This window comes from Toxorhynchites rutilus, chromosome 1 (assembly GCF_029784135.1).
Source record: "Toxorhynchites rutilus septentrionalis strain SRP chromosome 1, ASM2978413v1, whole genome shotgun sequence".
In the NCBI taxonomy this organism is placed as follows: Eukaryota; Metazoa; Arthropoda; class Insecta; order Diptera; family Culicidae; genus Toxorhynchites; species Toxorhynchites rutilus.
The window spans coordinates 58,307,790-58,334,545 of record NC_073744.1 but is presented as its reverse complement, the minus strand read 5'-3'; the positions used below and the strand labels follow the sequence as shown (position 1 = coordinate 58,334,545).

At 35.6% G+C, this 26,756-nt stretch overlaps 1 protein-coding gene and 1 long non-coding RNA gene across 3 annotated transcripts in view; both read left to right on the top strand.

The window, feature by feature from the left end:
* LOC129777322 (uncharacterized) overlaps positions 1–26,756 on the top strand; it is a 294,287-nt gene that overhangs the window by 259,349 nt on the left and 8,182 nt on the right. The gene's annotated exons all lie outside the window — the stretch shown is intronic.
* The window catches only part of LOC129777309 (homeobox protein prospero), a 248,256-nt gene extending 221,500 nt beyond the window's left edge, over positions 1–26,756 (top strand). For both annotated transcript variants that reach the window (XM_055783543.1, XM_055783535.1), the window contains one exon: positions 1–26,756. This exon is cut by the window's left edge. The gene's annotated coding sequence lies outside the window, so the exon portion shown is untranslated.

Here is a 26,756-nt window from a genome sequence, read left to right as displayed (position 1 = left end):
GAAACAGCAGAATCTTGAAAACTTTTTTTATTTATGCACTTTTTCTATTCTAATGACAGATCTCATCACAAAAAATATTGATAAATTAAAAAAATTGAAATTGATAAATTGTTGAAACGCAGAATTTCGAATAACAGTCAAATGAACTTTTGTGTCAATATTCTATTCACAGTGACTCAAACTCGAGTTCGTACTCCATCATACAGAGCTTTTTTCATTACTTTTGAAAGTCGAAAACAAACTTTCGAAACATTCTATTTAGATAATAATATAATTCATTTAAACTAATTAACCAGCTTTCAGCTGATCCCTATAACTTTCCTGTAGGACCTTTAAGGACTTCTGATGAAATATACGATGAAGAGTTGCTCTAATTTACTCCAAATTTTGGGAAATCGGCTAAAAACGGCTGAATGCATGAAACGTTTACAGATATTTTCAGGATTCATAAGGCTAAAAGTTTTCTTGCTAACATTAGAACTTACTGCAATGTTGAGAAAATTACAGATGATTTTCTGAAACCCTCGTTTTTTGGCACTTTTTCAAAATTGATGAAAAAATAACATAAAATTATTTTCGTCAAAGCAACAAATTAAACATATACAGTATGTGTTGGAGTTTTCAAAACTACTGTTCTGCTTGCAGTGCGATTGTTTATTGAATTATTCATCATCAAAGAAGAAGGGATAATTTTTCTTTCGAACAAAAATATCTATAATATGGGAAGGTCCTACACGCACCTTATAGGAACCAAACGAAGGCTGATTGATAAGGTTAATTGGATTTGCTATTAAGTTGGTTAGGAAAAACAATTGTTATCATTCAAAATGTTTGGAAAACAGAAAAAAAAATTCATTTCTTCCCGATATAAAAATATCGTTCATCTACATCAAGATAAAAATATGTTAGTAAAACATTTCAAAAGCTGAAGGCTTAAGCTTTAAAAAGATGTTTAAAGTATTATCTAAATAGAATGATTCGAAAGCTTGTTTTCGACTTTCAAAAGTGATGAAAAGAGATCTGCACGGGGGTATGAAGTTTAAGTCACTGTATACCATATGTGTCCTTGTTATTGAGGAAAAATATTAAGTACATACCAAAACATACACAATGTATAATTAAATGGAAATATTCACAATACTTTATATAGAAACCATTTCATTGGGAGTAACAATATTAAAATTAATACATCTTTGGACTTATCGAGCTCAATAAAAGATCAAAATTAGATGAACTTCGATAACTTCAACTTTTCTTCTTAAGAAAAGTGACCACATCTTCTTAAGAAACCCACAGAGTGATTATTCAAAGAGAAACAGTGCTTGGCAGTTCATTCATTACTCTACTAATTTTATTTTGTATTTAAAAGTCCCCTACTAATTAAAATGAATTATGGAAATACCCAGCGCAAATAATACTGTCCCTCCAACCCCGACAATTAGAATCATCGCTCGATAGCGGCATTCTATAATAGAGCTGCTGCTTTTACCAAAAAATGCGGCTCCGTTCAGTCCGTCGGCAGAAAAGAAATGGGATTAGGAAAGCATAGCATAGTGCTTGACGAGCTACCGAGACCAGTCTCATGTCACTTCGCAATCACAACTTAATGGATTTTTTCCACTTCTTTTTCTTGTTGTTGCATTATGGAGACTATAAGCGTTCGCAGTTCAGTCGTCTCTAGCTCTGAGAAGGGCCCCTTGGGGACAACCGAATACAAAATTTTTCTCCACCTGCCTTGACAAAGACACTTCACTATCGTTCGACGCTCCTCAGTAAACCGTGCCCGTTTCAGCAAACATCAAACGACGTTCCTGAATTGGTCTTCCGAGCGGGCACCAATTTGTATACAGATTTGTGATTTCATAAGCCTGTTTTCCAAGCAATTTTAAAGCCATTGAAACAATTTTTCAAGTCATTAAGCAGCAATAATTTACCTCTTGGGCATATTATCTTTTGTATGAAATGATTATCATTCATTTTCGTGGATCCGGAGTAGAATTATTAACGGAATAGTTTCCTCATTGGAATTACTGAACAAAAATAATACCCCCTTCCCTACAATTGTAAACGACGATCGATTGCGGCATTTGTAAACAAATAATTTTATAATACTACTTTCATCAATGTGATTTCTTCGATGTGGTGAAATATCCACTACATCAAATCAAACATTTCGATTTCTTCACTATCAAATCCATAGCCAATGGCACCCATCCGTATCGAATTATCATCGATACCTCGATTTTCGCTAAATGCTCCGTTCAGTTCAGTTGCAGAAAAGAAATGGAATTGGGAAAGGAGGGCATAGTGTTTAAACGAGCGAGCGAGACCATCTTCACGTCGCTTTCCAATCACAACTCAATGGATTTCCGGGCGGGCGCCAGCTTGTATACAGATTTGTGTGAATTCAATAGCCTGTCTTCAAAGCAATTTTAAAACTATTCAAACAAATTTTCGGGTCATTAATTAACAGTCATATAACTCTAGGACATTTTGTCTTTCGAATGGAGTGATTATCATACCACTCCGTTCAGCCGACAAAGAGGTATCAACGTTCGAAACCTTGCAATCCAGGCGTCACGCTCTCGTTTTCGAATTCTTAAAACTTACACCCCAGCACAGAAATGAAAGCCACATATGTTCGCATGTTAGGTATATACGGTATCGGTATCGCTATCTTTTGTTATTGTTACACTAAAACAATTAAAACAAAAAAAATGCTCTTGTCGATCCGTATTCATCTTATGCTGCTGTCACTTTCGCCTGCCCAACAGATTGACTAATACATAGGGGTAGTGGGGGCAAAGTGGTCACCTGCTTGTTTGGTAGTATAACTATTGACTATGAATGCCGTATTGATAGTCACCTTATGTTTGAAGAATTTAGTGACTTTAGAGTCACCCTGTACTTCACTAGAGCTGTCGCATGTCAAAATAAAAAAATGTTCGAATTTTCACCTTTTTTTATAATGATGAAAAATGTACTATTTTGAATTTTTTAAGTGAAAGCCGTTTGCTGTCTTGAAGAACAATGAGTTGAACTATAATATTCTTCGGAAAACGGGAATTGAAGCGGTATGTGGACGCTGAAAATGGGCATATTCCTTAGGGTGACCACTATGCCCCCACTTCCCCTATGCAGTCTACAAGTGATCTGTGGAAAAGTCAATCTCGAACGCGATGTTTCAAATCCGATCGGGTTCCGGAATGAGGGTGAAAGCCCCATTGACAACATTGAGCTTCGTGGTGCATTACTATGAAGCAAAAATGGAAATGGATTTTCGGATAAATTTTTGGATAAATACGATTTTAAAAGAAAAATCACGAAATGAACTATTTCGTATCAAACATGTGTTCTACGTGATGGAGTGGCAAATTTTCTGCAAAGCGGTGAACAAATCATGTACTGAAATTGTGTCTGATAATGATAATGATGGAATTTAGCGGAAATATCAATAAACTCAACGAAAAATAGTTTACTAAAGATCAGAACGACTAATCTAATCTTTAATCTGCATCCAAATTTCTACAATTGGAAACTGCCCTCGGGCCTTCTTAACTGATAGAGTAAATAGCTCCACGAATACGGAATTATTCTGAAGTTCGTTTTGCGTCAATGATGTTTTGCTCCTTTGACATATGTCGGTTGGGTTTGATTCCCGAACAGATTGCAGAATGGAAAAGTCGATCTTGATCGATTTGCAAAGTTTCAAATACGATCAGGTTTCGGAATGTGAGTAAATGTTATCCAATAGGATATGGAATTCACTGAATATTTTAACAGAAAATATGTGTATGGGTAGGGATAATTTTCAGGTGGTGACGTTTTGAGATATTTTTGAAACTTCAATCAAACACTTCTGAATGTGTAGCGCCAGTAGATTGAAAATATATAATAGTTAGAAAATATTGAAACACTGTTAATTTCAATCGTTTAATCGTTCCGATTAACAATGGTTAATCAATTTCTCGTTTCAAACATGAACAAGTGACTACGTGAATTGGAATGTTAGAAAAAACCCTTCACAATTTCCTTTTACTATAATTTTCCAATCACTACTACCAAAACTCGTCATTATAATATACATTTTTTTTCAGACACAATTTTTGCTCAAAATTATTGATTCATTTGCAAATAACAGGTTTCTTCGATGCGTAGAATACATGTTTGATAAAATTTCAAAATTTGAACTTTTACATAACATTGATTGTTTGGATTTTTCGCTTACCTTTGGCCTTACATTCTTATTTATAAGGATAGATAGATAGAAGCTATAGGAGTGCGTTGTTTCGCCTGATAATCCATTTCCACCTTCGAACAAAGATCTATTTCGTTAGCGCAAACATCGTATGGGCTGACAACGCTTATTATGATGAAATTTTCGAACATATGGGAATCCAAATTTTCGACCATCCTTCAGAGTTTTCCGAAAATTTTCCGATTTTTTCTCTCTGCTATATTGATCTACGGGAACGACGAATACAACAAAATAAAAACGGCTCAAATCGGGCCATTCCTTTTTCGGATTTTGCGCTTAGCAACACATTTGGACTTTTCATTTTTATTTCCCAATTATGCTATATTAGCCACAATAAAAAAAACCGCCGAGAAACCGCCTGTTTTCCGAGCAGTCTGCAATCACTAGAATGGAATCGAAATTGGAGCAAACATGTAGACCGGAACACCAGTAATCGAAAAGCAAACAACATCAACAGGCAGACTTGCTTCGGATTCCGGCGAGTCCCAGTCGGCTAAAAAGTCAGAAAAACCACCCTCGCCGCTACCGAACCGCAAAGTTTTCAGTTTAACAACACTAACCACAAACCGTTGGATGTCGTTTTCTTATTATAGCTGACAGGAACAGTTTAGTTTAATTTGCACCGTTCTAGAACACACTTTGATTGTTTCGTTAGAACAAACATACAAACAGAAAAAGTAAAACAAAACAAATACAAATAGGTGACATTTTTAAATGTACTTGTGCCGCAGATACAAATCAAGTGACAAAACAGAACAAAAATATCTATAGCGCAGCAAAAAATGCACAGCCGAAATAGAAACAATGTCAAACCAATAATAATTTCAACAATAGTGCCAGAAAACTTTTAAAATATTACAATTTCAACAATACAATCTTGTTTTCGATTGCAATAAACACAAACGATATTTTAAGAAACGGGAGCGATAAGGAAACCAAAATGAAAATTTACAATAGGCTTAATATAAGCGGAATCCAGCAATGGATGAACATAAAAAAATATAAAATAACTCAAATAAATGAAACTGAAACAAATCAAATTTAGCGTACACAATTAATACACGTAAAATTGAATCCAAAGCGATATAAGTGAATGCGAAATGATGAAACATTTTAGTGTTTACGATCAGTTCTAGGTATATCTAGCAATTTTAATATACAAATTGGATGTGATTGGATTGTAGTAGAATATTAACTGAATAACCTGTAAGCTAATAATACAGGAATGGAAGACTACGCATCCTTGTACATTGATAGTCCTCGAACAAAACTAAAATCAACAACTCTACTGATAAGCCCGTTTCACAGTCGGGAGTAGCAAACACGCGAAAGAAAACAATTTCATGAAATCTTCGATTGCCGTATTTTCAACAATTACAACCTCCAAACACCGTCAAACACTATTATAGAAATCAGAGAGTCGAAAACTGGTGGGATCTAACATACAGTAACCATCTCCGAATATTGGCAGCCCAGCAATTTGTATTAAAGTACTAAATTCATTCTGCCCAAGTGTGGAAACTTTACGATCAAACTATACTGAACCGAGTCTCAGCAATAGTGAAGCAACCATTGTAACATACAAAACACCCAGACTAGACAGAGAGTAAGCACTCGATCGGCAGCACTCAGTGTTGCCATCTATGCGATCGATACTCGAACTACCAATAGTGACTACACCACGGTCGCTCGCAAGCAGAGGGAGCGACTGCTATCGGATGTTATTGATTCCGTCATGTGTGAGATCATCCACCATTGACACAAGCAGAATAACAATAACACCATGAATGACGAAAGCCATGTAAAAATTTAGTGTGAAAAAAAAAACATCAACAGCATATGTTCATGAAAACGAAAACTTTTTTGTACATTACCATCTAAATATGCATATATGAAAACAAAAGGGTTTCACCGCGCCGTCACAAGACCACGCACGGACCACTTCTGGGGCCACCGTAGTAGCTCCGGCCTGCCTGCCTGCCGGGTGCCGTCGTTTCTCTCGGTTGTGTACGGTTGGGTCCGCACGACTGCAACAACAAACGCGCGCGCTCAGGTGCAGGTTCCGGGGAGTTGGTACCCGCAGATAGTGGTCAATACGGTTGACCTTATACAGAACCATGTGTATATTTAGCGCAGATTTAAACCAATATGAAACACAGAGAAATAAACAAAGTGGTATATGAAGATCTCGAATGAAAGTAATCATTTTCCCTGCACAACTATGTTTTAGTTCGTCAGGACCGGGTGAAGCGATCGGTTGGACCCTGGGGCACCTCTAAGGCCATCGCAAGTCTCGGTCCGGACCAAATAGACCTGGAAGAATAAAATTATGAGGAAAAGTAATTTGCCATCATAGCAAAGTACAATTCAGTCTATCATTATTGTCACACGAAGAAAAATAAATAAGCAAACAACAGAAGAGCTGGAATGGAAACGATAGTTTAACCAATTATTGTTTAGACGCCGGACGCGCGAAAAGTTGCGTGCTAGAACCGATGAAGACAACACGGAAGACGAGGAACAGAAGGAATCGATGCAGCTAAGCGGAAGTTGTAGAAATGTATAAAAGCGTGAGTAGTCACTTTGCACTCAGCTAACTGAGTAACCATCAGTGCTCGGGCATAAACAAATATATATGCTTGTAATCGCTGCAGTCCAAGTGATTTAGTTTCACGTGACCACTTCGAAGTTTGGTTCAATTATTACGTTTCAAACAAATAAGTTCAACGAAATGAGCCCTTAATAACAGCAAAACAAAACGTCTCGACAGTTGAGAACTATACCGTTGCAAAACAAAACGATATCTACTAAGTTGGAACGTTACTGTTGCGTTTGACAGTTTCAATATTTTTATCTACTTTTCGTGAAATCTAAAATCTACCTCAAATTATTGTATATTTTAAACCAAAAAGTAACAAATAGGGGAAAAAGAAACAAAAGCCCCAAATTGAATCCATATGAGAATATTTTAACATTTTAGAGAAAACAAAAGAAGCGAATACGAAAACGATAAACAAGTCCAGACATGTAATGTTATAATTCCTTTCGAACAGTACACATTTAACTATGTTTCACATCGTTTGGTTCGGTTTTGTGTTGTTTTCGAATTATTCCATGAGAAATACCAGCAATTCACCCCTCGTTCAGCTAAAAACTGGACAAGAGGCATGTATAAAATGAACATACACTCAATAATACAAGCTCAATATAATGTCGGCTCAGTGGTACAAGTAAAACAAAAATAAACATGGTTGAGAAGCTACTAATTTCAGTGGGCAATTCATACATATACTGGAACATATAATATTTGGAACCCGAACCAAGACCGTTAAGTTCTCGTTACAAACCAACCATACAGGGTCACACAAAACGCAGCATAATTTGTATTCATTCATATTCTCACATATAATCACCGCTGAGCCGACTGAGTTTTAGTTTTTGCAACCATATACGAAAAATAAACCGTAATTATACCAAAACCAAAACAGCAACTGACGTAGTTCTTTTTCGTTCCCACACAAAACCAAAAACAACCAATCAATAGCAAAGGTTCAAGCGAACTGTCGCCATATTGCGACGGCAGTTCGCATTATATTTGTTTTGTAGGTATCAAAAAGGAGTGTCTAATTTCGCCGAAACATCCGCAACCGAATTGCAAACCATAGAGCAATCAAGAAGTTTCGGTTTTTGAGTGAAATAATTCATATGTAATCTGATTTGACGCATAATCGACGCATTTTTTTGAGCTAGGAATGGTGCATTCCCGGACGAAAAATGCATTTTCAGCCAGTTTCAACACGAAGCAGTTGTACAAAACAATTTTTAATTTCCAGATTGATTTACGTTGTTTGCTAGTCTTAGGTCATGATGATTGAAACGCATATTTACTGATAGTAATTAAATTAATGATAAAAAAACAGTAGGATTAAATAACAATGGCAAGTTAGAGAATAAAGATCGAAAACATAAATGCTAGCTAACATCTAATGTCGCCCGAAGAATTCAAATCAAAACTTGGGGCGGAAGGTGGCATTTCGGCTCTCTGAAATAACAACACTAGAAATGGCGAATCGAAAACAACAATACTTCACATTGATTGCCTACCACCGTCAACATACTTACTGTTCAGCACTGCCACCTGCTGGAGGAGCGAAATGAGCTTTCCTACCCAACTGTCACACCATCTTCCACCGAGCAACAGCGCCATCTAGTTGCCGCGGTGTGAGACTAACGATTTGAACTAATGTTGGTGAGAACATTTTTCTTTTGGTTTTCTGGATTACCATTCTCAGCAAATTTAAACACACAGAATGAATATTGATAAACAATGCGCAAAACAAGCAATTATTTCATTGAAATCACAGACACAGTCGCTTGGTTCTTTTATTTTCACAAACCAACAAAAATGTGACCAGAAAAATACGAAGATATCGAACAACTAAAACAACATTCAAACACGAAGATCGATGGGGAGCAGGATAAAAGGAGAGAAAAAACACACGGAGAATCGACGTGAGGATCCATTTCCATTGTTTATGAATGATTTCAAAGAGGGGGCGTCGTTTTGGGCTACTCAACGATCCAGATCTCGGTTGAGGGCGCAGTGAAGCGGACACCCGTTTTTGTTGTTCCATTTTACCATTTAGAATAAATATTACGAAGCAGATATACAGCAACAGTTTCGGCCATATTTTGGACAACATTAATAAATATAGTAACGAAGAATTTCTACCGGACATTTTTAAAGTGCTACACACTCGGGGGAAACTTCGAGGGGTTCGCCTTTTCGGGCTTATGTTGTTGGGAAATGTTCCGTTACGATTAAACAGATTTAGTTGATTTACACACAAATGCACACATTTGAATAATATCAAGGATAAAAGATCACTATTTGAAGGATACCATCTGGTGGCGTATCAACATCATCGAGAAGCGAAAAAAAGGGGGTAACATCTGGAAGAAAAAATTGAATGTATGCTAAGATCAATACGAAACGAGCGATACAAATAAAAAGGACATTCCTTATTATTTCTATAAGGGTGCTTACACGAGGAATAAACACAACTCGACAAAACCATGCTATTGAATAAGCGATCAAAATTTAACTCAAAATTAAACTGTTTCAAGCCATTACGGCGAAAATTAGAGAAAAAAGAAGGAAATATCAAACACAGAGGAAAACAGATCGAAGTTATAATTGTCGGCAAAATTTGACAAGTCTGAAAATTACAAATTTAGATGAGATATAATCGGAGAGGAGGAAGAGTCGCTGAACTGGTTTCAACAGCAACGATTCGGGTGGGGTGAAAGTTATTTTTGCCTTTTCAAACTGTCCAAGAACGGACACAACGGACTATATTGAGCTTGTATAGGTTTACGGTTCCCAAGATTGGATCGTATTCTGGACACGAGACCCCAGATTTGGAAAAGAAATTTGGAGGAATTTCTCAAGTTTTCTAATTTGCAGACAAAAATATAATTCCGTCTCTATTTGACATCGATAAGATTCTGTAACAATCGAATACGCAAGTTTTCAATTTGAATATTTTCTACAGTCAATTTGAAACATGAAATCATGGGATTAAGATAAATATCACTCCGTAGAAAACAAACAAAACGTTTAGGGTTTGTTCTGAAAACGCATTATTTCCAATGCATGTTGATTGAGATTAAAGTGCGGAATGGTTATTCATGCAAGTTTCAAGCTCTGCATTCTTGCGATTCACCCCCCACCCGGCTGCCGGAAAGGTTCAGTTCTGGCCAAATTCATCAGTCGAAAACAAAACAGCATCACTTAGTGAAATGATTTGGAATAGAGGTCTACATTACTCCTCAGTTACAGATTCCACAGAAACAAAAACAGTTTTGATAACCATAAAAATATTCAAAACGACAATATATAACTGGAGAAAATAAGAAATTTGACAAACACAGCGGAAACAGTGAAATCCTTTGGTTGGACAACTCATTTTTCGGAACTTTTGGAGACAATTTTCGTTTCGATTTTGTGTACATCATAGAGGAAAAAAACAAAATAAAACGAAACAAAATGAAACAAATAAAAAAAACACGTTCTCGGCAATGTTTGGGATTCCCGGTCTAAAAATATCACGAAAAAAGTACAAGCTTATTTGAAGCACCTTCGCGCCTTATCTTTAATGAAAGTATGGAGAAGAAGAGAAAAAAAACGTAAATAAGAGTAAATTATTAAAGTTTAAAACAAAAACACGGAGAAAACATACATTTAAACCAATTTTGACGAAACAAAACTAAGAGTAAAAAGAAACAAAAATGATTGTGTGTAATTTTTACCAAAATCTGCCTTAAATTATATTTTCTTATATACAAAAAGAAACATGAAAAATCATAAAAAATGTGAATAAGCAAAAACTATTGAATAATTAATTAACGAAAATCCTACTAGTGTGATGATTTGCTGTATGACAAACGGGGAAAAGCAAAACAATAAATCGGAATCGATAACATGCGAACAGATATGTTCATCGGGTGAGTGGGAGGTCTGAGTCAAAATGATATGAATCTAATGTTGTTCGATATTTTATTTTTGTTTCGTCCTGGTTTACGCGTTATACTACGCTTGTTTCACATCGTGTTATGGACGATGGATAGTTTTATTGTACTTCAGTTCAATGGATGTAAACCAACAGACGATAACATTTGATGAGAAGATATTTTGCGTGTCATTTTATTAATTGAAAAAAAAAACGAACCACATTCTAAACAAACAAGTTTAAGAAATGGGAAAACAAGAGAAGGACCAATTGTAATCCTGATCATGATTTCTATCCGACTGTATACATTTCAGCATCCACGACACGAGAACATATACACTGGATCACACCCACGGAGGTCGTCATCGGAGCGAAAGGTGTGCGCATAAACGATGTAAGGCCAAAAAATGTAAAAATAGGAAGAACTAAATCATACACATCAAGCGTAGATGAACATGACAAAGAACGTGAATGAATAGCAAAAAACAATTATTTTTCGTTTTGTTTTATCCAATTAAATTAAACATAAACAAACAACGCAAGACAGCGGCAGGATTCATTGTCCAGTCAGATTATCGAGAAATGATGTAATTAGTAAAACGACGTTATTTCAAAAGGGGCAAACGGCGAGTATAAACACACACACACACAGAGAAAGAAAAAAAACATTCACTAGAATCAACATCTGATGGAATGGAAGAAATCAAACGTACACTAGCGAATCAGTAGAGTCTGGTTGAAAAGGGAGAAAATCTTTAGCGTGCAATGCTAAAACATTATTTATCAAAATATAATATAAAAAACACCCAGAAAGAACAGCACAATGAACTCGAAAAAAAAGTTTTCATTGTGGGATATACTATATGTGAAACTGTTGGAAGCCAATCTTACGTGAAGCTGAGGAAAACTTTCTGTGGAATTATTATGATATAATGCTGAACAAACAGCATTCATGAAACGCAGAATGTAACTGTAAATTATTTCCAAGAAAAAAAATACTAGAGATAACAGAAAATTCAAAGAAAAAAGTCATGGTAGCGGTTATTTCTAAAAAAAAAAAACAAATGAACCAAAGTCTAGGCCACTATTCAAAAAAAAAACAACAACCAATTTGGAAACCGGCAGAACTTCTTATACGCACGGCTGACCACGCTCGCTCGGGGTTTGGAAACCTCATGGGTGTCGTGGCCTGTCGGAAGAGACGTTTCAGTTTGTTCTAGATTTTAGTTCTCAAACAGGTTTTCGGTTAGTTATTGAGGCGAGCGTTGTGTAGGCAATCACTCGCCGTATGTTTACGATCAGCAATAGGATGGAGAAATAATCTTTGAGATTTATGATTTACAGGATGCCACCACCAAAATACACGCGCCTGAAGTATGCGTGTAATACGACTTTACTGCTGAAGAGCTTCTGGTCAGCCGGTGGAACTCCCATTCCGTCTGCTCGGCTGAAGCTCTTCCTCTGTTTAGAAGAACATTCGTATGGTTGAGTTAATAAGCCCGTTATCGTTCAGTTTACAGCAGTATAGAAATTCATATTTGAAAGTGGTTTATTTTTCGAAAAATGATTATGAAATGTTTAGATAAACGCATCTTGAACTGGTAATAATTGGCGATTGAGTGTGAACGCACAGTCACAGCGACATTTCATGTGGAAATTTTGATTTAACACCTAATTTAGATTGGAAATTTTTCTTCGAAATTCCAAATTAGCCCGAGCAATTGAAAGCGAACCAGAGCAGTGAATGACGGGAAAGGAGATTCGGTTTACGGTTACCAGCGACACGTTATTTCCTTCAGGTACTAATTCAGTTCGCTAGAGTTTTCATGCATTACAATTTTGTAGGGAGAAAGTTTATATCGTTATATTATTGTGCACCTATGCTTTCGTGCATTAGAAAATTGTTGGAGAAATTTACCCTTCGAAGAATCGATCAAAGGATCGAGACAAATAATTTGCTATCAAGTACACAATTCAGGTTTCGCAAGAGCAAAGGAACAAACGATTATCTACCGTTGCTTTCGATAGATATACAACTGGCTTTTGCGCACAAGTAGCAACGGGCTTCAGTATTCCTGGACATTAAGGGAGCTTTTGATTCGGTTTCCATTGAAATTATGTAAGACAATCTGCACAGATGTGGACTTCCTGGAATTTTAAATAATTTTTATGTACAATTTGTTGTCAGAAAAGCGAATGAACTTCAACTTCCACAAATAGTTGTATAGGTCTGCCCCGATGCTCATGTCTCCGTTTCTTTACTTCATAATTTTTTTGTGAAAGATATTGACATTTGTTTGGCAGGACAATGTACGCTAAGACAGCTTACAGATGACGGTGTGGTTACCGTAAAGGGTTCGCAGGCCGAAAACTTTCAAAGTCCATTGCAAAATCCCTTAGACAAGTTGTCTCCTTGGGTAATTTGAATTCTTGCCGAATTGGTAGTGTTTACTCGAAAGCGGTTCCCAGCCCAATTGTAACTTACTCTTTTGGGCAGAAACATTATCCAATCTTGACCTTGTCTAAAAGGGTGCGCTTATTTGGAGTTCGTAAACTAGAGATCAGTTGATTGATCTTACGTGTGATTATTTGATGGACCTGGTATGTATAGTCGAATGTACTCAGCCTTTCTCTCATAGCCTTCGTTGCCGATGACGAATTAAAATAATCAAACCAGTCATGCATTATTTTTATTGAATCACTGGTTATCAAAGCATCTTGTGCTGCTATCGCACCTAGGCCCATAGCTCTCCTGATTTCTTGTGAGACAGTATTCAATAAATGCTGTATCGCGTGTTTTACTTTTTGAAGCGTAGCATCTTTGAGATCTAAATGGGTCAATGTGATTTTATGGCAAATCTTCAGGTCATTTGGCTGGAGTTTCAACAACTCGACAACCGGCTTGGAGGATATCCAGTGTCTTATTTCATCTTCATCGATTAAATCACCAGTATCCAGGAAGTGAATTCGAATGAGTATCATGACATGTGCAGGATCTGCGAAAGGGAAAATTTGAAACTGTGAAACAGGATTTTTCACACCTGATGTGAAGCTCTCGCCAATGAGCCTGTTGGTGGGACCCATGTCAAAAACAATCGCAACAAAGTGAAATCTAATTTCGATTATGTCGTTTTTTTTATCTGTATTATAGTGACTTTCAACACTTTTGGCTGGTTCGTCACTTTACTTCCATTTTTGGAAGAATGTCGGGAGTGAGAATTGAACTCGTGACCTTTAGCGTGAGTGGTATGAATTTTACCACTACGCCTCCACGATTATGTTCGTTGTTTTAGTTGATGTCATACCAGTATCAAAATTGTAGTAGATGGCTTGTTTCCAATTTTTGTATCATCCACGGATTATTCCCACCTGGACGAACTTTGACGGTTTCGAAATTTGGCTCCAGTGGTACTCATACGCAGATTCGACCTTTATTTCATCGAATGATATTTTGCAAACCCGTTCTTTTTCGCAATGTTCACTAGTTCCCAATAGTCTCAGTACCTCCGTCAAAACACCTGAAATAAGCTTATACTTTCCTGCCCAATTATGGAGGGTCGAAACTATAGGCAGAAGAAACCCTCGTGACAAGAGCCATCGGTATGCTTTGGCTCCAGCAACATGTAGAGAAATTGCACGAGATATATCATCAGATGTCCATTTTACCCGTTGATGATGAGAGTCTCTTATTCAACTTTGTGACAGTTTACATTTTTTCTAAACGAATTTTGACGACCACTGAATTAGTATATATTACAAATTACAAATTCTCTAGTAAATAACAGCAATTCGTTAGTCATTTTCGACCGTACTAATTATTCGTATATTTTACGCGAGTAAATTGGCAAATACATGTGTCAAATCATGTACCCGAATATCGGCCCAACTTCGATCCTGCTTTCGGGATTTTGGGCCTACACCCAATTTATTGAAATCGGGGTGCATTCGTATTATTATTGTATTTTCAATAATTACGATGAAAAAGGTTATGTCTTGTTAATTTATTTCCATCACATATATGGGCTCTGGTTTATGTTGGCACATGAGTTGGCGGATGAGTTCACTTTCTCGCTCGAAGGATTTTTCTGCTGGATGATAGGCAATTTTGTAATTGATATCTGCGCTGGTATTTTTGCCGATGCCGCCTGGAGTTTTCTTAGCACAAGAATTGTTCGTAAAATTCGCTAATTCAGCTGACCGGCTGAAGAATTACTGAAGAAGTTTACATAGCCGGCTCCCGGAAACTCTTTAAGTCATCCTAGAAGGAAAAAAAGACAGATTTGGTTTCGTTTCGTTCGCGGGAATGATAAGTACGCCCACAATTTACCTAGTTTAAGTGATATGCCAATGGTTTCACCATCGATGGGCGCAGGAATGTATTTTTTCGAGTTCAGTTCAGTTGAATAAGTGCCAGTACAAACATATCTACTCCGTTTTGAAACACCGCTGCTACTTGGCGACATATTATCGTTCTTTTTGAGGGCTGTATTCTGTGTGGTCCTACATTTCTTCAAACAAAAAAAGCTTCGCGACTTAAAAGAAATATACAATTATAATTATAATTAAAACAAAACAAACTGCTTACCTCCGAATTGCATCGCTTCCACAAGAGATATGGCGAATGCACATACACACAGTTGCTAAGCATGAAAATACTCAAAGTTACTCATGCTATGAAGTAAAATGTACGAATCGTTGGTAGGGATGTACATTTGACATTAGTTTCCCAAGGATTTGGTAATATGTACAAAAAATGTGTACATTTTACCAATGTTTCGATTACTAAAGATTTGGTAGCTGCACTTACTAATGTTTTTCTCCAATGTACTCACGTATGCGTCGAAGAATTAATATATTGGGGTATCCATGATAGTTATCATTCCGCATTCCTAAATTGAAAATATTGTATGCATTTTCACCAAACTCAACGCTCTGAACTTTGTGAATTCAATAATAATAAAACAGTACTCGATCGATTATTTTCAGCCATGCTCTAAGATGGGTAGGAGAAATGTGGTTAAAAGGAACAGGGTTGGTAAAATGAATCAGTGCTTAAGTTTCGATAATTTCACTAAACACAATTGATACTTCTTGATTTTCCTATTCTTAGTTGTTGTTGTTGTACATGAAACTGTCATATGTTGTAAATGATGAATGAAACCGAAATTTCCCTCACGGTAAGCATTCGAATGTAATTTTGCGCCCATCGTGTTTAAGGAATTTCCCGTGAAATGTATTCTATACGACCTGATATCTTCGACAAATCAGCAGTTTGAACGACTGTTCATATATTCTAGAAGAGGAAACAGATGTTTCGTTTGACTCCAGCGATTAATTCTCAATAATTAGTCAAACAAATTTAGTCATGAAACAACGTATAAATCTATCCCATTGAAAGACTGTATCGAAAAATCTTTCGCAACATCCATTTGTGAATAAAAATAAAACGCGATTATTAATTCAACTTTTGTTTTTGGATTATTGAAGATCAGTTCAATGTGAAGCAATAGTGTAGCTAGCATAAGTCAAAAAATTATGCTCTATAGAACTTTTGACGAAAGACCTTCAATCAAATTTTGCACAGTAGCGGTTGTGCATTTCCTGGATGCTGCTGCACAACTTTTTCTGGATTCCTCTATGGTTTGGGAAACTTTTCCCTCCTCCTTAAAGATTTTTTTCACACGAATTACTCGACGAATTGGATATTAGAACCCAGCGCAAGTGTGCATTCACCATCGTCCACCTCCTACTTCGCCCATTTCGTGTAGAATGGCCCTGGAAGCGTTTTTGAATTCTGTTTGAAGTATGTTTCGTTATCCATCAGGTTGCACTAGTTGCTGTTATCCGGTAGCCGTTTGATATCTTGAACAAAAATTAGTTGAGCTATAATATTTTTCTAAGGACGGGGATTGTAGCGTCATGTGGACGCTGTGAATGGACATATTCCTTAGGGTGTTCACTTTACCTGCTTTTCCCCATACGCATAAAAATTCACGAAAACCAATCTCACTTATCTGAGCCACATTTCTAACCTCACTAATTGTGAATTGTTTTGAATGATGTGCGAATGTGCATGCATACTATTTACAGTTGCTGAAAATGCTTCTGAACTAAAACTGTGGGCGGAAACTCCTTTCTATTTCTTTCATTTCGATAAACCAATATTTGGCATGGTTGTTTTTAGGTGCCCCGTACGACACAAAACAGGAAACGTCATTCACTGCTTTGGGAAAAAATGTTTAGGTGAAATATAAAAATGCCAATCAACTACTTGTCTATTGGTAAGGGATACTAAATTTTGCTAACCTTCGAACAGTGTATATTGCATATTATTCGTGATGGAACCTTTGACGAACACTAAAACTATACGCAAAATGTGATCAAGTAATACTATTCATGATCATTTGACGGAATAACAGCTTCAATATGAATGGCAACACAAACTAGGCGAGCTGTCATTCGGATGCTCGAATGAAGCCAACACACAACCGAGTTTCAGTTGCGATCGTACCCACACAAACAGCCGAGCATTCTCAAAACAGAAATAGCCATGTTTTTTATCTCTGACACAATCCAAAACCGTTCTTGCAATAGTAACACTGAAGGCAAACAAAAGAAATAAAACCAAAACGATGTTTAGACTTTTCAGTTTGTTTACCGTCGGTCGCAATCGGCGGCCGGCGAAACGTTTGGAGCAAAGACGCGTTCAACATCTGGCAGTCGCGATCGAATACACATTTGGCAGTAAAATTGCAATAGCAACACATCAACCACCACGAATCAAAATTACAGTACACAAAATTGTATGTTTTTCAACCAAAACGGCAAACACATACTTGGGCCACCACGTCCGATCTAAAGTGCCTTCAAGAAAAAAATAATAATAACAAATATAGAATGTTGATTTTTACAAAAAGAAAAGTAAATAAATAAGTTTTATATATAAAAAAGAGAATAAAAAATAAATAAAAACGGGCCCTTAATAGACTTCTCGCCCCACCAAAATGCACGACTGTTTGTGTGCGATCCGGTGTTGTTTTTCTAAGTTGTTAAGTCAATTTTCAATCACGGCAAAAGTGAACAAAACCATTCCAACTACATGCAATAGTCGAACCGGATTTTTTGTTTCTCACACAAACACACACACATTCATACGAAATCAGCAGGCAAATCTTTAGAAATAACACAACGTATGCACTATGACACTAAAAAATGAAAAAAAAGTGAAATAAGAGTGTATGGTGAAAAAAAAATCCAAAATTATATTGTTACGTATTAAATAAACGTAAACATGGAATAAATTAATCCAAAAGTTGATCATTTATGTGACTGCCGCATTGGAGCAAAGCTCCACATATGCGACAGCTGAAAGAAACCATAATCTAATTCAGAGAATGCGGAACAGATAAATCCTTCAAATATATAAAAAGTCGACAAGTGAATAGTAAGTAGTATTCAGTAAATAAAGCATACTAAAGAAATATTCAAACAATCTACGAACACACGAATCTATTGAAATATCATAAGCAAGCTACCAATTCTACTCTCCATTTGTATCCAAACTGATTGTTTTACCTTCTCCCCCAAAGCTCACCCCAAGGGCAGGATGCACATCCCATATAACATGGATATCTCCGGTCTGCAAGGTTAAGATTTTTCTTTTAGGAGACTCTTAGTTTCGCCTTAGATCTCATCAAACAGCAGTAAACGAGAACAAAGGTATAATTGACAACTGCAAAACACACCCACACACACAACAAAGCTACAGCAAAGCGTTACTGATAAACAAGTAAACAGCGAAAGCAAATTGATTGATTGTATCTACCACGAACACACACTCAAAAAAAATTAAAAGAAAAATTTCCAAAAACTTATCGAAAGCGGATGAATAAAGAAGAAATTTTTAACTGTTCACGAAAAAACGAGCAAACAGAATGATTGTAACAGCATTGTGAAAATTTTCATGGTAAAAATCTAATTTTAAGTAAACTTATATTGCCATATGCGAACGACAGAACCAACGCAGGGATACTAATTCGGAAGTGGAGTAGGAGTATGAAGAATTGATTAAAACATAATTTTTATTGTGTTAGAAAAATCAACCCGAAATGCAAAACAATGTGTTACTCTATTTGATTGACTCTGATGCAATAAGTTACCAGAACCCAGCAAGAGAGCACTACACTCTTAGTTCAATTTAGTAGGAAGTAAAGAATGGAAGAAAAAGATTTTGTTACATTACGTTTGTTGATCCTATTATTGCTTTCATGTTTGTCTCAGTTTACTTGTAATGATAACGCAACGTAGTATTGGAACCCAATTTTGTTTTTTTTTTACTAAATATCAGAGAACAAAATGTATTGAAGAATCGTCAACTCACCTGATGCAAAATATGAAGAAAAAAAAATTGAAGAAACACATTCATCCATACTACTAATAATTATCGAATCAAATTATATTCGAAGGAAGCTTGATGTGAAACAAACAACTAGGTTTTCGTTTGAAATGCAAGAAAAAAAAGAGTATCACAAACGCAGCAAAAATCCAATAATTATTCAAATCACAACTATAAAAATAAACTAAACATGAAGAAAATGCAAATCCGAACCCGGTCCAGTGAGATTTTGGAAGAGCGAACACTGCGCGTTGGGTCAAAAACTATCTTTAGTAGAGTTAAGGGAGTGAACCTTTGAACACACGCCACATGAAGAGTAGGGAGGACCGAACCTCGAGAGATACATTTTTTGAAAACTGAAGCATAACGATTTCGAACAATCGACCCTGGGCCATCTGAAGAACCCGATTTCTCGTTCGAGCTAATATTCCTTGAATTGAGCAGCGGAAGCAGCTGAAACACATAAAATTGATATAAACTTTTGGCAGACCAAAAACAAAGCTCCTCATCATGTCCTACTGGGGTTTGAGTGCGTTGCGATTCAGAATGAGTTAGAACAGAGCTGGATTTTTGATGATTCCTAAAAATGGCTCACGCGCCAGATGCACGCTCGGACACTCGGTCTGCGGCCGGGACAACGGAACTACTTATTTTTTGTAATCTAATTTTAATCACACAATCAATCACACACATATGTATTTATTCTCTATTTAAAACAAATTAATGATGAAATGAAATAAACACAGACACAAACAGTAAATAGTATCAAATAATCAGAAGTATTCAAAAATTATTTCTCAGCAGGGCAAAACCTACAGCAAATGAAGAAAAAAAACAACAGTACTTAAACTCGATATCTAAAAGAAAACCAAACAGAATTGCCATAAATTATTTCATTGAAATACATGCTTTTATCGTAAAAAAGTTACAGCAAAACACAAACAGATGAAAACAGAAACTGAAGCAATTCCAACATTCTGATTTGAACTGGTTTTCCGTTTTTATCAGTCTTATCCAAAACATGTTTTGGCACAATTTGGCACAATGAGTATGCATGACACTAACATCTTTAGAAGACACATATAATGATGCATAACTAGTATTTTGTCGGCTCAGCCAAACTTCAAATCATAAGAAGCAAGAGAAGCAAAAAAAACACGAGCTGGGGCAAATCTAGAAACAACGAAATATTTTCGGTACTTCTTGGGAAATTTCATTTCTATTTTGTAATACGTAACCACCATAATTGTTTTCCATAAAATGTTTTGTGAGACACACAAATGCATTAACGTTGCACGTGGGGGAACTATCAACACGTTTAGACAGAGCTGCAAATTGTCGTCACCACCAAGAGATCCACTCGCGGGACGAATGCTGCTACCGTGAGGATGAGAATGTGAAGCCGGATAAAAAAGAATAGAATGAAAATACGAATACAAGCAAAGCAAAATTACAACAACAACAACAAGAAAGCACAACAAAAAGAGAATCCCACAAACAGCAAGCGTTTATACTTTGTACGACAAACAATAGACCAGAAGATACCCGACGCCATTACGAGGGGATGCTGTTCACCATATGATTTTGGTCCGAAACGTCATGCTCGAGGCGGCGGGTACGCGTTTCATACTTATTTAATCTCTTAGATACTCCAACACAAACTTACTTGAGGGCGCATCGTCAAAATGCAAATGCTCGCACGGGACTGCCCCCGTAACATCTCAGCGGGCAAGACTTGGTCTGGAGTTAAGATGTAAATACTTAAACACATCTTTATTTACCGATTTTCATTTTTACGAACCGAATACACACACACACAAAACTTCTCGGCGGAGGATTTTTCTCACCGGGAAATATATTTTTAAGTTGAAATAGAATAAAGTACCTAAAAATATTTGAAGCAAAAACCACAGATAATAGAGAAAAAAAATCTTAAAACTACTCGGAAGTAATGTAGTTGAAAATCTTTTGCGAGAGAAGAAGAAACGTTTGTGCCAAAATTTTATGAAAAAAAAGAAACAAAAACAACAGTAAATGCTGGTAATAATGACACGCTTGCGAGCAAAATTGGATTTAGTTTCGTACACCCAACCATTTCGGATTACCTGGATTAGAATTTTATTTTGATTTAGTACATTGCATAATTTCCTCTACCAATGAGTAGATGTATGTGCAACGCATACACAATAATCACATTGGAATCAAATGAACGAATTGAAGAAACAGAAAAATTGTAAGAACTTTTGGCGATTTTTCAATGCTCTCAACTTTTATTTTCTCAATTTGCAGCATACACAAAGTGTTCCAATCGGATCTACTCATATTAATGTGTCAAATCTATCGTAACAGAACAAAATCAAGTAAAAATATTGCAAAACCAAAATACAGTAACAGTTTGAAAGTAAATATAATCAGTAATACGTACAATGTGTATCACTAACAACAATTACTACATACGTGAAATAGAACAAATAATATTCGATATTGGAACTACTACTCTTACCATCGCAAATAATAAATAAACAGGAAACGGTTGAAAATAAAACTCACACACAGAAAACAACAATAGCAAACGGTTAATTTTGTGCAACTCCATCTCATATAAACGCTGAAGAGTGGTGTTCTTCCCTTGCACCGGCTGCTGAGAAGAAGAAGAACAGTGGATGCACTCAGGAAATTACTTTTGCGTGTGACGGCAAATGGACCAAGATCGGAATTGGAAGCTGCGAGTTAGCGAAGCTCTCGCGAATGTTTGAATTTCGTTTCCATCGTGCAACAATGATTTCACGGTCATATTTTCGAACAGAACCTGGCTTTTTGGGAAAATTTGATTGTCAGATCATTACCTTCGGGGGAACTCGGTGTGCTTCAAACAGAAATCCTACTTGTTGATCAACGGAAGTTAAACTTGAACCGAAGAAAAATGAATTTGAATTTGACTGTACCAATCTATTGCCTATCTGGTACTTCCTCCCTTCGGTTCGTTGGTCTTAAAACAAATAGTTCATATAAAATTGAAAAAAGACAAATTAAAAATTCCCAAAATTTTGACAAGGAGCATCATACTTCTAACAGTCAGTCTCGTTCTATCAATGGAAGATTGTAGCATTTGACAGCTACACAAAATCTAAAATTCGAATAAAAGTCTATGGTAATTATCAATCAGCCATTCGAAGAACGAACTCTCCACTTAATTTCTCGATATAACAGGAACAGGGTTGCCACATTTAATTCTGTAAAATTTTCTGAAAAAATCTGCATATCTGTATTTTGAACAAAAAATATATATATAAAAAATCTGTATCAAAAAAAAGCTAGCGAAAAAAATTCAATGAAAATTAATTTGAATTTTCATTTGAATTATTTTTTATTTGTTGTCAAAGTCATATCAATACAACAAAATAAATCATAAAAAGGTTTTTTTTTAAATCCTCTAAATTGTATGATGTTTATACATGGTTTTGTTGAATTTTGCCTTCATGTTCTACCTTTTCATTCTAACAAATGAAAAAATGGCATATGGTTCAACATTTTTGTATCTTCACTAGCTGACCCGGTGAACTTCGTACCGCTCAAAATGATTGTTTTGATATGAATTCTTCAGAACAAATTTCTAAACTTTTTCTCATTATAACATTGTTCTATGGGCAGAATACAACAAATATAACAAAACAAAGACGGCTCAAAAGGGACATTTCCTTCTTCGGATTTTGCGATTAGCAACACATTTGGCCTTCCTTTTCTATTTATATAGATAGGAATGCGTTATTCCTGAAAATCTGAAAATCCATTTCCACCTTCAAACAAAGATCAGTTTCGTTAGCGCAAACATCGAATGGACTAACAACGCTCATCACGATGTAATTTTCGAACATATGGGTATTCAATTTACCGAATTTTCTGAACTTCCTTCAGAGTTTTCCGAAAATTTTTCGATTTTTCTATCCGCTATATTGATCTATGGGCCAAGACAAATACAACAAAATAAAGACGACTCAAATCGGACCATTCCTTCTTCGGGTTTTGCACTTAGCAACACATTTGGCATTCCATTTTCATTTATATAGATATAGAAGATAAAAGATATAGGAGTGAGTTATTTCGCGTGAAAATCCATTTTCACTTTCAAACAAAGATCAATTTCAGTAGCGCAAACATCGAATGGACCGACAACGCTTGTTATGATGTAATTTTAAAACATATGGAAAATCAATTTTCCGACCTTCCTTCAGAGTTTTCCGAAAATTTTCCGATTTTTCTCTTCATAACATTGATATACACAATATCATCTTCAAGACCATTCCTAAATCATCCCTCCATTGATTCTGACAACTGATAAATGCCTATTATCGGCAAATTGGGAACAATTCATAATACGCATCTAATCACATTATGAGCTAACGCCTAATTGTAGGCAAAAAGATTGCTCGCTGCGTTGTGGGGGAAAACGAGACTAGTAAAATCGAAAAAAACATACCCAATTGAATTGTCAAATTGTTAACTTTTTTCACTATATTCAGCCAAACAATTCTGGATAAATTAGCTGTCCAATGGTATATAACACAACATGTGTCGCAATAACGATTTTGGGTAATATGCGTTTGAAAACTATCAATGAATCGTTACATTTTTCGTAGAGTTACCCCCCTATATAGAAATCAAAGACATAGTACTATGTCAAAAAAATGCACTGTAATAAATTTAATATTGAAATTTTTTTTTTCAATACTCTGTAAATTATGTATCTTTGTTGAAAATCTTTAATTCTGTATATACAGATTCTGTATGTCAAATTTGGCGAAAAATCTGTAAAATACAGAATATTCTGTATTTGTGGCAACCCTGGACAGGAATATCCACAAGATTAAGGCAGTGGATCTTTTTCCACCTGTCCAAGCGAAAGGGAACAACGATTCCAAACCAATCCAGCCATTAGCACCCAAAAGTTCAATACCACTCTCTGGCGTTTGACCTACTCAACACTAACAATAGACAGGTTCACAATAGTGCGGCCAATTCCAGGCAACCAAACTCGGAACAAAATTAGTCGCAGCACAATTATTCGGACGGTTTAATTTTTCGGTACAACAATAAAACTGGCAAACTTTTTGAACAAACAGTTTTCGGGAGAAACAACTTTCGGTCGAATATATATATATATATATATATATATATATATATATATATATATATATATATATATATCTTTCTAACATTTAGTTTTTTTCCCTTTACTCGGCTCTGTTGAAGTAGATTTGAATCCGTTATGAGTGTTCGTTTGAGTTTTATTACCACCGTTGGATTTTTTTTATTAATGAACTTGAAGAGAAAATATGCAGAAATATTTCAAACAACAGGCTTCCTGTGAAGATGGAATGCAAAAACAAAAGGAAGAACATCTGACAAAAGGTCATAATTGAGGTTATGTTTTTGGAAATTTTGATATCAAGCGCAGTTATTGAGGAACAACAACAACCAAACACCAGTACCAAAACGAAATAGTCAGGCTCGAAACAATCATTCAGAGAAAACCACACGTTGACTAAGTTCATTTGGTTCAAGTTATATAAAATGGTAGCGGGAAAAATTCTGAACATCGTGGAACACCATAAAATTTAGTGTAAAATGATTGCGCGCAAAAATTACTTAGGAACAACTCGAGGCAAAGAAATGATGCAAAAAAAGGAAAATAAACAAAAATAAGAAAAAAAAACAAACGTTGTGAGTCAGTTTCGAAGAGTAACATTGCAATGACGATTCAGCTTACCGTTCACTGGAAAACGTAACCTGCCCAACCAAAGTCACCACGGAATAATACTATGAAACCAAGACTTTCTATAGATTTAAAAACTGTAAAAAAAAGAAGCTCAGAACCACTATCACTGAAACGAGAAAAGCAAGTATGGCAAAAGAGTATTTTTGTATTAATATTTTGTAATCGTTAGTGTATCATAAATTTATAAGCGACCCAAAATTGTAAAGCGTATTCAGTCAAACCTGAAGATAGAAGAAGAATTAGATAAATAAAAAATGTGAACATATTATAAACTTTTGGCAGTAATAACCTAATTTATACTAAACAAGAAAACAAAAACAAACAACGTACATTTAGGCCCACAAATCATTGCAGACGTAACAATAAGGACACCAGCGTCCAGGAATCTAACCTAATCATTGTAAATAATCTATCGAATGTGGTATAGGCAACCATCGCAGATGATTGGGGTGACGGGTTTCAGTGTTCGGGGCAGATCCTTCTGAGCAATCGCTAAATCCTTCTCACTGTAGAGAAACAACATTAAACGAATCGAATATTTCTCTATATATTCTGCGTAATACTTATTAATTTTAAAAACAAGAAGAGATTTTTTTTCGAAAATAAAAAAGAAAAATACCCAACCAAACCAGAGAATTATACGAGATGCATGCAAAGAATCGTATCATTATTCGGATTCTAAAAAACATGTAAGAGCAAGAACAACACGGAACGCGTTAATTTTAGGGGAAAACATATGCCGAAGTTTTGATAATAGGATGAAAAACAAAACGTCAGATGATTATGACCGTGTGAAAAACGTACAAAAAAGTGAAAATATTTTGCGTTTTAAACCGATTTTTTTGTTTCATTAATTAATTAAGTGATGATCTTATTGTATAATGAAAAGAAAAAACCTACGACTAAAGCTGAAATCTAGTATAAAGTAAATTTTGAGCGAAAAAGTTGAAATAAACCTAAATCACACGACAAGGAAAGACGATTCTGTTGAACAAAGTATCATTAAACAATATATATAAGAACATGAACATACAATTTTTACGTTTGAGAATATGTTTTCTCAAAATTTCTATCAAAATTATAAATAAAATTTAAGGGAAATCCCAAAAAGCGAGAACAAACTACTTACACAAAAGAAGCAAAAACAGAGAAAATTGTAAAAAAGTAAGAAAACTGTAATATAATGGTCGATTCCTAGAGAAAAAAAAATTAAACATAAAACCCAAAATAAACACTAAAAACTACCTACAAGTGGTTGACGCACATAATAAAACCGTTTCAAACTAGAAGAAAGAACAAGCCAACAGAGAGCGCTGAAAAAGCAGAGACAACCATACACACAGAAGAGGAGAAAAAAAATCAAGCGAACGCATACACACGCGAATAACAAACATGAGGAAGAATGAAGAGCAAATCGATGAAATATTCCAAAATGAGCAGATCAGAATCACTTTCGTCATTCAAAAGACACTTACTGGAAAACGCAAAGAGCAACGTAAAAAAAATGAGACATGAAGATCGATGCGGAGATTTGAGTACTTCGATGCTGAGGAAAATTAATGTAACTATGAACATGAACAAATCATACGAAAAGAGAATCTGGAGAACACAAGTAAGAAAACGCGATAAAGCACATAATGGAAAAAAAATCTACATTTTGCATAAACAAAAAGTATATTTATGCTTATTATTTTATCTCTGTAACAAAGCGTGTCATTGTCCATACATGTTATTAGAAGTTTCAACTGTTTGGTGTAATAAAAATTAATAAAAATGAATAAAGAAAATAAAATTATTAATAATACAGATATTTTA